A 10,921-nucleotide genomic window follows, 5' to 3' on the forward strand; every position below is an offset into this window, starting at 1 on the left:
TATCTAAAATCTCTGTTATATACTAATGTCAATGCAGAATAAAATCTGCTTTCTCTCTGATAAACTCCATAATTAATCTGTATTTTGAAAAACTGAGATTGGGATTTCATGTGTAAATATTTAATTGTATGAATTTTTAAAAATAATTCTTTATGGCCTAATGTGTTTGTGTTTTACATTTCTTTAACAATACTGCATGTTGAATTCAACCATTTTTTGCATTTCCTTTTATAGGTATGGAAAGTTATGAAAGTTTCTCAGTTGAAATGCAAAGAAGGAGCTAATGTAATCCTAAGACATTAATCAGGTGTGTATATTTTTGTTTGTCCTTCCTATTTTTAATTTTTTTTTTTATTTAATTACCACTTTCGGTTTATATTTAAATGTGTTCTAATGTAAGGGATCCAAAAAGAGTTACTTGAATTATAAATTGGACCTCTGTTCATGAATTCGAGAAATGTGTCTTGTTACAACAAATCATGAACTTAAGGTATAAAATCAATGTTTTTTGCTTCTTGACACTTTCTATTTGTATTTTTCATTCTTTATTCTTGTTGATGCTGCAGCAGAATATTTGATCTCATTATTCTCAGTTTAATAATTAACTTCTAATTGTACTGTTCACTTAAAATGTTTGTATTCTATTTCTTTTGATATCAAATATTGGAACATTTCTGTGTGTTAGTAAGAATGATTATGTTTGTTATTCCACTATACTCTTTTCTGGGCCTTTTTATAAAATTAAAAACTGAAAATATTGCTTTTTTATGATATAAGGTATTTGAAAAAGTAAAGCTTAATTTTTTGCAATATCAAGAAAGTATGCTGAGTTGTTATTACATTTGAATTTTAATTATATCTAAAATCTCTGTTATATACTAATGTCAATGCAGAATAAAATCTGCTTTCTCTCTCATAAACTCCATAATTAATCTGTATTTTGAAAAACTGAGATTGGGATTTCATGTGTAAATATTTAATTGTATGAATTTTTAAAAATAATTCTTTATGGCCTAATGTGTTTGTGTTTTACATTTCTTTAACAATACTGCATGTTGAATTTAACCATTTTTTGCATTTCCTTTTATAGGTATGGAAAGTTATGAAAGTTTCTCAGTTGAAATGCAAAGAAGGAGCTAATGTAATCCTAAGACATTAATCAGGTGTGTATATTTTTGTTTGTCCTTCCTATTTTTAATTTTTTTTTATTTAATTACCACTTTCTGTTCATATTTAAATGTGTTCTAATGTAAGGGATCAGAAAAAAGTTACTTGAATTATAAATTGGACCTCTGTTCATGAATTCGAGAAATGTGTCTTGATACAACAAATCATGAACTTATGCTAGAAAATCAATGTTTTTTGCTTCTTGACACTTTCTATTTGTATTTTTCATTCTTTATTCTTGTTGCTGCTGCAACAGAATATGAGATCTCATTATTCTCATTTTAATATTTGACTTCTAATTGTACCGTTCACTTAAAATGTTTGTATTTTAGAAAATACTTCTATGATTATTTCTTTTGATTTGAAATATTCGATTATTTCTGTGTATTATTAGGTCTGATTGTGTTTCTCATTCCAGTATATTCTTTTCTCAGCCTTTTTATAAAATTAAAACCTGAAAATAGTGCTTTTTTTTATGATATATGGTATTTGAAAATGTAAAGTTTATTTCTTTGGCATATCAAGGAAAGTATGCTCAGCAGTTATTACATTTGAATTTTAATTATATTTGAAATGTCTTTTACATACTAATGTCAATGCAGAATGAAATCTGCTTTCTCTCTGAAGAACTTAATATTTAATATGTATTTTGAAAAACTGAGATTGGGATTTGATATGTAAATTTTTAAAAATAATTATTTATGGCCTAATGTGTTTGTGTTTTACATTTTTTTAACAATACTGCATGTTGAATTTAAATAATTTTTGCATTTAGTTTTATAGGTATGAAAAGTTATGAAAGGGACTTAGTTGAAATGCAAAGAAGGAGCTAAACTAATCCGAAGGTATTAATCAGGTGTGTATATTTTTGTTTGTCTTTCATATTTTCAAGTTTTTTTTATTTTTTTAATAACCACTTTCTGTTCATAAACTTATGGTATAAAATTAATGTTTTTTGCTTCTTGTCACTTTCTATTTGTATATTTCATTCTTTATGCTTGTTGCTGGTGCAACAGAATATTAAATGTCATTACTTTCACTTGAATATTTTACTTCTAATTGTACCGATCGTTTAAAATGTTGGCATTAATGAAAATACTTCTAAATCTATTTGTTTTTATTTCAAATTTTCAATCATTCCTATGCGATATTAAGATAAATTATTATTTTTTTCTTGGAGTACATTTTTTTTCAGCTTTTTTTATATTAAAAACTGTGAATATATCTCTTCTTAGACTGCAAACTATTAAAGCATGTAAAGTGTTATAGGAAGATTAAGAAAAGCATACATATTTTTATTACAGTTTGAATTTAATTATTTTTATAATCTCAGTTTCATTCCGGTATTAATATTTAATATTGATGTAAATTATTTATATTTACTGATATCGTATAAAATATAACAGACACATAAATTAAAAAAGAGAATATAAGAATTTAAATACTTGTCAAATCAAAATTTAAATAAAGCCATATTTTCAGTAATACAAGAATATTTATACTCCAAATATTAAAATTACTCATAATGCTAAAATAAAAGGAAATAATGATAATTTGCAAATAATTTCTTAAATATTCATAGAACTTTTTAACAAATGTTGAAATAAAATGGAAGAATGTAATTTATGTCAATAATTAAAAAATGAAATGTGTCTTGAATATCAGTTTTTTGTTCCAACAAGTAAGTGAATTTTTCTTGAACTTGTTTCATTTGACACAATTTCAAATGAATATGTTATCTACATAGAGAAAAAACTTTATATTGCAACTGAATAAAACTGAATTTTCAAAACAGAAAATAAAATGTAATGAAGTTTTGACACCATATGAACAATAAATGAGGTCATCAATTATGTTCTATTTAGTAATTATGCAAATTCGTTTTATGTTGTATTCATCAAAATGTAATAAGGAAACAAGCTTATTGTGCAAAAAAATCAATATTCTAAATACTTAGTAAATCAAAAGTAAATATATTTTTAAAATATTAGTTCAATCTATTGACCTAGATGCAAAGTCAATCAAATTATTTAGATATCAAGGAGATAAAGTCCAATTTGATATTGGTGTAAATCATTTATGATCCTTGGTATAAAATAAAATATAGCAAGTAGTCAAATCCATTAAAAGAGATAAGAATTTTTTTCTAAATATTTAACAAAACAAAATAAAATAAAATACATGAACAATTTCAAGAGAAATTTTGCCTCCTAATAATAAAATGTTGACTCATCTGTCCTGTAAATAATATGAAATCAAAATAATTTGCACATAAATTCTTAAATATTGATACAACTACTAACAAACGGTTGTTTGAATACAGTGGGAGTATGCTATTTATGTCAATAATTGGAAAACGTAAATGTGTGTTGAACGTCAGTTTTTATCCCATCAAATGAATATGTAAACTACATGGTGAGAAAACTTTATATTGCAATTGAATAATGCTGAATTTTCAAAGCAGAAATTAAAAACTGAATGAAGTTTAGGCACGATATGAACAATAAATGAGTTCATCAAGGATGTGCGAATAAATAATTATGCAAGTTAGTTTTGTTATGTTGTATTATTCAAAATGTAGCAAAAAAAAACAAGCTTATTGTGCAAAAAAAAAAATCAAATACTTATTGAATCAAAATTAAATATATTTTTATATATTAGTTCAATTTGTTGGCCTAGGAGCAAAATCAATCAAATTATTAAGCTCCCAGTGGTATGAATTCCATTTTAATATTCTTGTAAATCATTTATTCTCCTTGGTATTTAATTACAAGTAATAACAGAAAATCAAATATATATAAATGGAGAATATTTTTAGTAAAAAAATATACAAACCTTAACTTTTATGGAAAACTTTTTCCCCAGTATAAAACTACAAAGAATTTTCGTGCTATAAACAAAAGGAAATGATAATCATTTGCAAGTGATTACTTAAATATTTATATTTAAATATTATTAATAGTGATTACTTACATATTTATATTTAAATATTATTCATAGTGATTACTTAAATATTAAAATTGGATAATGAAAATGAGTTTTGAACATGAATTTTTATTCCAAGATCAAATGATTATGTAATCTGCTGAGAGAGAAATTTTATATTGCAATGGAATAAAGTTGAATTTTAGTGGAATTAAAAACTAAACATGATTTGACACCAAATGAACAATTTTCGAGACATTCACTGAAAATGTGTTATGTAATAATTAAGAAATTATCTTTGATATGTGGTATCTGTCAAAATGTACCACAGAAACAACTTATTGTGAAAAAGATTAAATATTCCAAATTCTTAGTAAAATTAAACAGATTTTTAAAATATTAGGCCAATCTGTTGACCTAGGAGCAAAATCAATCAGATTGTTTAAGTTATCATTGGCATAAAGTCCAATTTAATATTCATGTAAATTATTTATGATACTTGGTATCATATAAAATGTGCCAAATAATCAAATCCGTTAAAAAAAGAGAGCAATTCATTCTAAGCATTTAACAAAACAAAATAAAAGCAAACACCTATGAAGTTTAAAAAAAAAAAAAAATGCCGCCAAATAATAAAAATTAGACTCATCATGCTATAAATAAAATGAACTGATAATAATTTATAAATATTTTTTTTAATATTCACACAATTATTAAACAGTTGTGTAAATATAATGCAGAATGTAATTTTTGTCTGTAATTGAAAAATGAAAATGAGTTTTGAAAAAAATGAAAATGAGTTTTCAAAAAATTTTGAACACTTGTATGCTCTTAATGATAGAATACTACTCAAATATTTCCAGGATTTAATTATTAATTGATCATTAGATTTAATTACCTTTGAATTCCATACGGGGCAAACAATTGTTTGTGAATTTGAGGGGAAAAAATGATTTTCAATTCCATAATATTGATTGTGTGAATTCTTGATTTTTAAGCATGAACAAATGACGAGGGAAACACCTGAGCTGTGCTTCATATCCAAATTTTTACACCACCAAATAGTACGAAGTAAGTGAAATAGCCAATAATAAAGATTTTCTGGGTTACAGCTTACATTCTCTAGACTTCGGAAATGCAATCCGATTCGAAATTAATGAACAAAATCCAAACACTACATTATTTTAATTCCTAGCAAAAAATTTTGAAATAACAAAATTGTTTGTAATTAAAGAAGCGATAAAAGAGATAAATAGCAAAAAGCACTAAAAAAGCTTAAATATCGTAATTCGCTATAATATATCCAGGCTGATTCATTTACATTGAAATCGTTAATGTGAGTGTATTTCTTGCATAGTAAAAGTTAGGTTGAAGAATTAGTAATAAAGTAAAAATTTATGTACGCAAGATATGACTTTTTTTGAAAATTAAATTTAGTTTTTATGAACTATTTACTTATTTAGAAGAAAGAATAATCCAGGACAAAGAATCGTAATTCAGGAATTTCCCGCATATCTGTAACATTTGGTTAGTTCATCGCAATGTAATGCTACTAGTGTAACTTTAAAACGAAGTGCATTTATTTTTTGCTTCAAGAAATTGTTTAGTCTCTTTCTATCCAAAAGATATGGTTTGAAATAGTTGTTTGCAGTAAAATTGTGAGAAAAAGTGTTAAAAAAATGATTTATTTACATAAGATTTTATTCAGAAATTTTGGGCTGTTTCAGAGAGCTCCGATTTAATTCCGCTTTGACAGAATTAACTGCTTTTTGTTCAGAACAGAATCTTTTTAATAAATGACGAAAGAAACCGTTATTTTCTAGTAATTTTTCATTGCACAAGTAGTTTGTAATTTCATTCCTTTGTATGTCAACATTTCAGCTAACTTTCAAAAAAGTTTCAGAGCGGTTTTCATTCTTTTTGAGAGTGAATATTGTAGCTGACACGCAAAAAATTTAAAAGAGTTTTTATTTCGTTCAACCTTGGCAGAAAGTTAACAGGTTTTTTTTTTTTTTTTTTGTTATATTAACAATTTTTATATTGCAGTAAAACAGTTTTAGTTTATTTGTTGTTGTTGAATAAAAGGATTCAGAAAAGAATATTCTTCTCAAAACGGCAAAAGAAATCATGAATTTTTTGTTATTTGCACTGTACAAGCGATTTGTAATTTCATTCATTTATTAATGAATATTTCAGCTAATACTCAAAAAAATTCTGAGTTTATCTCCTAGATATTATCATCATTTCTTAGCCTCACGTTTCTATGATTGAAAGCACCCTTTCGGCAGCTGTTATGGTGGGTTTTTCTATAGCTAATTACAACTGATTTCTTTTTATTTCAAATATCATTGATTATTCATATAATATAATACAAAACAGAATTAAGAAACCATTTTGAAGTAATAAAATTTTGAAGTAATTTCTAGTAATTTTTCATTTTGCGAATTTCTAGTAATTTTCAATTTCGGAAAAACATTTTGAAGTAATAAAATTCCGAAAATTCTTTTTTTCGGAGAACTAACATTTTTTTTTTTTTTTTAATTCTTAGAAAATACTTTTTTTCATTGAATAGGAAGATAAAAGTTTGATTTTTTTATACATATTTGATGCTTTTGATATTTGTTTAAAATAGATCAAGATATTATTATTGCAGGGTAACAAGTATTACCTCGTTTGTTTTATAAAAATATTCGGATGTATTTAGATTTAAGTAAAAAAATTATTTTTAGTTCAATATATAAAGCACGTAAACAATCTTGCGAAAACACAGTTTCTAATTTTTTCTAGTTTATATAATTTTACGACTGCATACGATCGTTGAATCTCAGTTCTTAAATAAAAATGTTTTATATTTTTCTAATCAGTATATAACAAACTTGTCGCTAGAGCAATCGGGAAAAACTATAAACATCTGCCATTCCTCGCTTAATATTAAACATCACTGACTAAAAATATTGTTTTTAAGATTACGTAGTCTTTATACCATTGAAAAATGAAAGTTTGCAAATCAAACAGTTGTAATTTTACTTCTGTAAACAATAACTGGATTCTAAGTCCACTCATAGCCCTTCCGCGACGGTTGTGCCATATATGCATCACCTACGAAAGTCTCTCACAGCCGTGCGTACCATTCGTACATTTCTAGAAGTCGAACTCAATGGGACGATGATGCATATGTGCATTTTAAATTGGAACAAATTTTAAATGCCACTAGACAACTCCCTGAGTCCATTATTTTTGAAATAAATATAGTTTTAGTATCCTAACCTTCAATTTGATCATATTCAGCCTGACTTTGGTATTTTACTCATCAACTATTGCGGGGGAGGAGTAAGAGTATTGTACATAAACAAAACTGGGTTGTGTAACTTTCCACCTGATAAAAACAATCGCGTTTTTAGTCTCCCTCCGAAATCTTTTTTTTCCCCTCCTTCTTTTCTTGTTATAACTGTGTAACTGTAACTTTGTTGTATTTTTCGTAGCTTTCGGATACATTTCGCACACTTCTCTTTTTATTACGGAAAGCCTTGGTTTCGATTTATTCTGGCATGAAAACGTTGTTTGTCAGAGGAAGAATGAGCCCGTATTATGAATGAACTAACAATCTAGAAAAGTAGCAAAAATGACGACGTTAGGGCTTAAAGTTTTTTTTTTTTCAAAGCTAGGCTTAGCTACGCAAAACCCCCGTCTTTTCACATATGCTCCGCCCCGTACGTGCATTTCGGATAGACGCCTCCCGTCCCTAAACGGATAGAGATTGGTCTTCAAATTTGAAATAACTATATGCTCGATTCTCACCTTAAAATTTAACAACAAGACTAACTGCTTAAAAACAAGAGGATGCTAATTCAAATAAATAAGACATTTTTCTTTTGATGCTTTGACTCCTCTAAAGTGAAAATTTATGAACTTAAATTTTTCAGGCAAGAAAGCAAATATTGCTAGAACTGTAAATAACTGTAAACAATGACTGTTTTATTAATTTTATTCTAGATTAGTATGATTTTAGAATTAATCGCTTTAAAATTCAAAGCATTTATCAAATATAAATAAATGAATAAAACTTGTTATATCTGTTTCTGTTTATTTCTGTATAAAAACATTAGATAAGAAGATGTATTCAAAACTTTATTCATCCTTGAATTAGCTGCCTCTAGCGAAATAGTGCAGCCTCTCCTACCACTGCTTCATCAATTCTCAAACGCCTCGCTGATTGGTCCATTCATCTACCCCAGCCACCATGCCCTTCTCCCTTACCCAAGAGAACTGCGCCTTCAACTGGTGTCATCGATTCTGTTTGCTCTCTGCGAGTTTTCTACAGCTACCAACAGATGGCAGTGTAAAACCAGTTCTCCTCTCTTCTCTACTGTTAGATTTCCCTAAATCGCAGCATTACTAATGCAAATTGGAATCCATGGCAGAATCTTTCTTGCTGTAATTATGGAAAGCTCAATAAGTATTTTTGAGGGGAAAAAAAGCAATAAGAATAATTTTTGTGAATTTGCATTTTTTTTCTTGTATGAAACATACAAATTTGTAAGTCGCTTCCGTTTTCACATAAAAAAAAGCGAAAAGAGATTATTAGGAAAAAATTTGTACTATATTTCGTAATCCAAAATAATAATAATAATAAATAAATAAATAAAATAAAAATAATAATTCTAAATGAATTTTAGAATCGTATAAATCAGAATTCTAAATATAACAATATTATTTTACAAAAAAATCGCTAAATTTGTAATCGACCACACAAAAGTGAATATTTACTATTAACTTTTCTATCAAAATACAGTTATTGAACCCATTCCCTTGGATTTTTCTAGAATAAAATCCTTCCTTAAGAGCAAAAAATCGAAATTTTGGAACTTAAGAAACCAATCTATAAAACTAAAAAATCTACCCCTGAAGCTGACAACATACCAACTATATGGCTCAAAAATCTCAATAACGATCAATCAACTTCAAATTATTTTGAAATTATTTCAACATCAATTTGATTCGGTTGACATCCTTAAACAGTGGAAGCATCATTCCGATCATTCCGATTCCCAAACCAAACAAAGACAAAACCAAGACTTCTTCCTATCGTCTCAACCTCAGTTTTTTGCAAAATCGTCGAACACATCCTCATTTAATGCTATACTTATTATTTAACTTGTAATAAAAAAAATTACAAGTAGCCTGCATGATTTTATACCCTTCAGAGATATCTAAACTGCAATTTACAACATTCATACAAAAATCGCAAAAGCTCATGAACAACAACAACAAAAAAGATGTAAATCGAATATTAAAAGTGCTTATGGTACCGTCAATATTAATGGCCTTCGTTTTAAATGCTCACAACTGGCAAAATGGTTGACCAACTTCCTTCAACCCAGAACTTTCCAGATATCTAAATCCTGATCAGAGACTTACCTCAGTGTGGTGGACTTCCATCTATTTATTCTATTTGCCATCTTTATGCACGACTTCCATGAAACCCTAAAGGAAGGGGTTGAATGTATTCTCTTTGCGGATGATATTTTTGTTTTCTATAGCCATCATTCCTGGGAAATTATTTTCAAAAAAATTCAGAACACATTGGAAAACATATAAAGTGGTGCAACTACTGGAAATTAGAAATCACTTCAGAGTAAAGTGCAATAGCTGAATTGTGCAAGAAAAAATTGCATCGTATCCATGCGTTTCTTCCCTTTAAAACGGAATGAACTTATTAAATTTCTTGGTATGCATTTTCTATAAAAGGAATCAAAACTTAGTATTTCTTATAAACCATGCACTCGAAAAGATAAATAGTCTGAAGATATTTGCATCAAAACACATGGCCACAGAACTAAAGATATTATTAACATTACAAATAACATAATTTTCAGCATATTTTATTATGCTTGTAGCCTAAACACTAAGTTTTCTGAGAGTCAATTTAAAGCATGCATCACTATTCAAACAATAGCTATGTGAATTGATCTATGTCTCCCAAAATGAACTCCGAATATCATTCTCCTAAAAATTGTTCCACAGGAAATTCTCTCTGATGTAATCAAAATGTAATAAAGAAACAAGCTTATTGTTCAAAATAATTAATATTGTAAATACTTAGTAAATCAAAAGTAAATATATTTTTAAAATATTAGTTCAATCTATTGACCTAGATGCAAAGTCAATCAAATTATTTAGATATCAATGATATAAAGTTCAATTTTATATTCGTGTCAATCATTTATGATCCTTGATATGAAATAAAATATAACAAGTATATTGCAGTTTGCAGTCAAATCCATTAAAAGAGAGAAGAATTTATTTCTAAATATTTAAAAAAAAATAAAATAAAACACATGAATAATTTCAAGAGAAATTTTGCCTCCAAATAATGAAAAGTTGACTCATCTGTCCTGTAAATAAGATGAAATCAAAATAATTTGTAAATAATTTTTTAAATATTGATACAACTACTAAACAGTTGTTTCAAGACAGTGGGAGTATGCTATTTATATTAATAACTGGAAAACTAAAATATGTGTTGAACATCAGTTTTTAGTCCAAGATCAAATGAATATGTAAACTACATGGTGAGAAAACGTTATATTGCAATTGAATAAATCTGAATTTTCAAAGCAGAAATCAATAGCCGAATGCAGTTCAGGCACCATATGAACTATAAATGAGGTCATCAAGGATGTGTGAAATAATAATTATGCAAGTTAATTTTGTCATGTTGTACTGTATAATAAAAATTAGAATCATCATGCTATAAATCAAATGAAATGATAGTATTTTGTAAATAATTTTTTTAAATATTCACACAATTATTCAACAGTTGTGTAAA

The 10,921-nt window shown here is 27.0% G+C and overlaps 1 long non-coding RNA gene across 1 annotated transcript; it reads left to right on the forward strand.

Annotated features, from left to right (window-relative positions):
• Window positions 1–1,940: 1,940 nt before the first annotated feature.
• LOC129960823 (uncharacterized) lies at window positions 1,941–8,621 on the forward strand. The gene is made up of 3 exons (XR_008783695.1): window positions 1,941–2,023; window positions 5,091–5,163; window positions 8,240–8,621. It is a non-coding gene; the product is annotated as an uncharacterized LOC129960823 (long non-coding RNA).
• The last annotated feature ends 2,300 nt before the right edge of the window (window positions 8,622–10,921 follow it).

Source organism: Argiope bruennichi, chromosome X2 (genome assembly GCF_947563725.1).
Source record: "Argiope bruennichi chromosome X2, qqArgBrue1.1, whole genome shotgun sequence".
Lineage (NCBI taxonomy): Eukaryota > Metazoa > Arthropoda > Arachnida > Araneae > Araneidae > Argiope > Argiope bruennichi.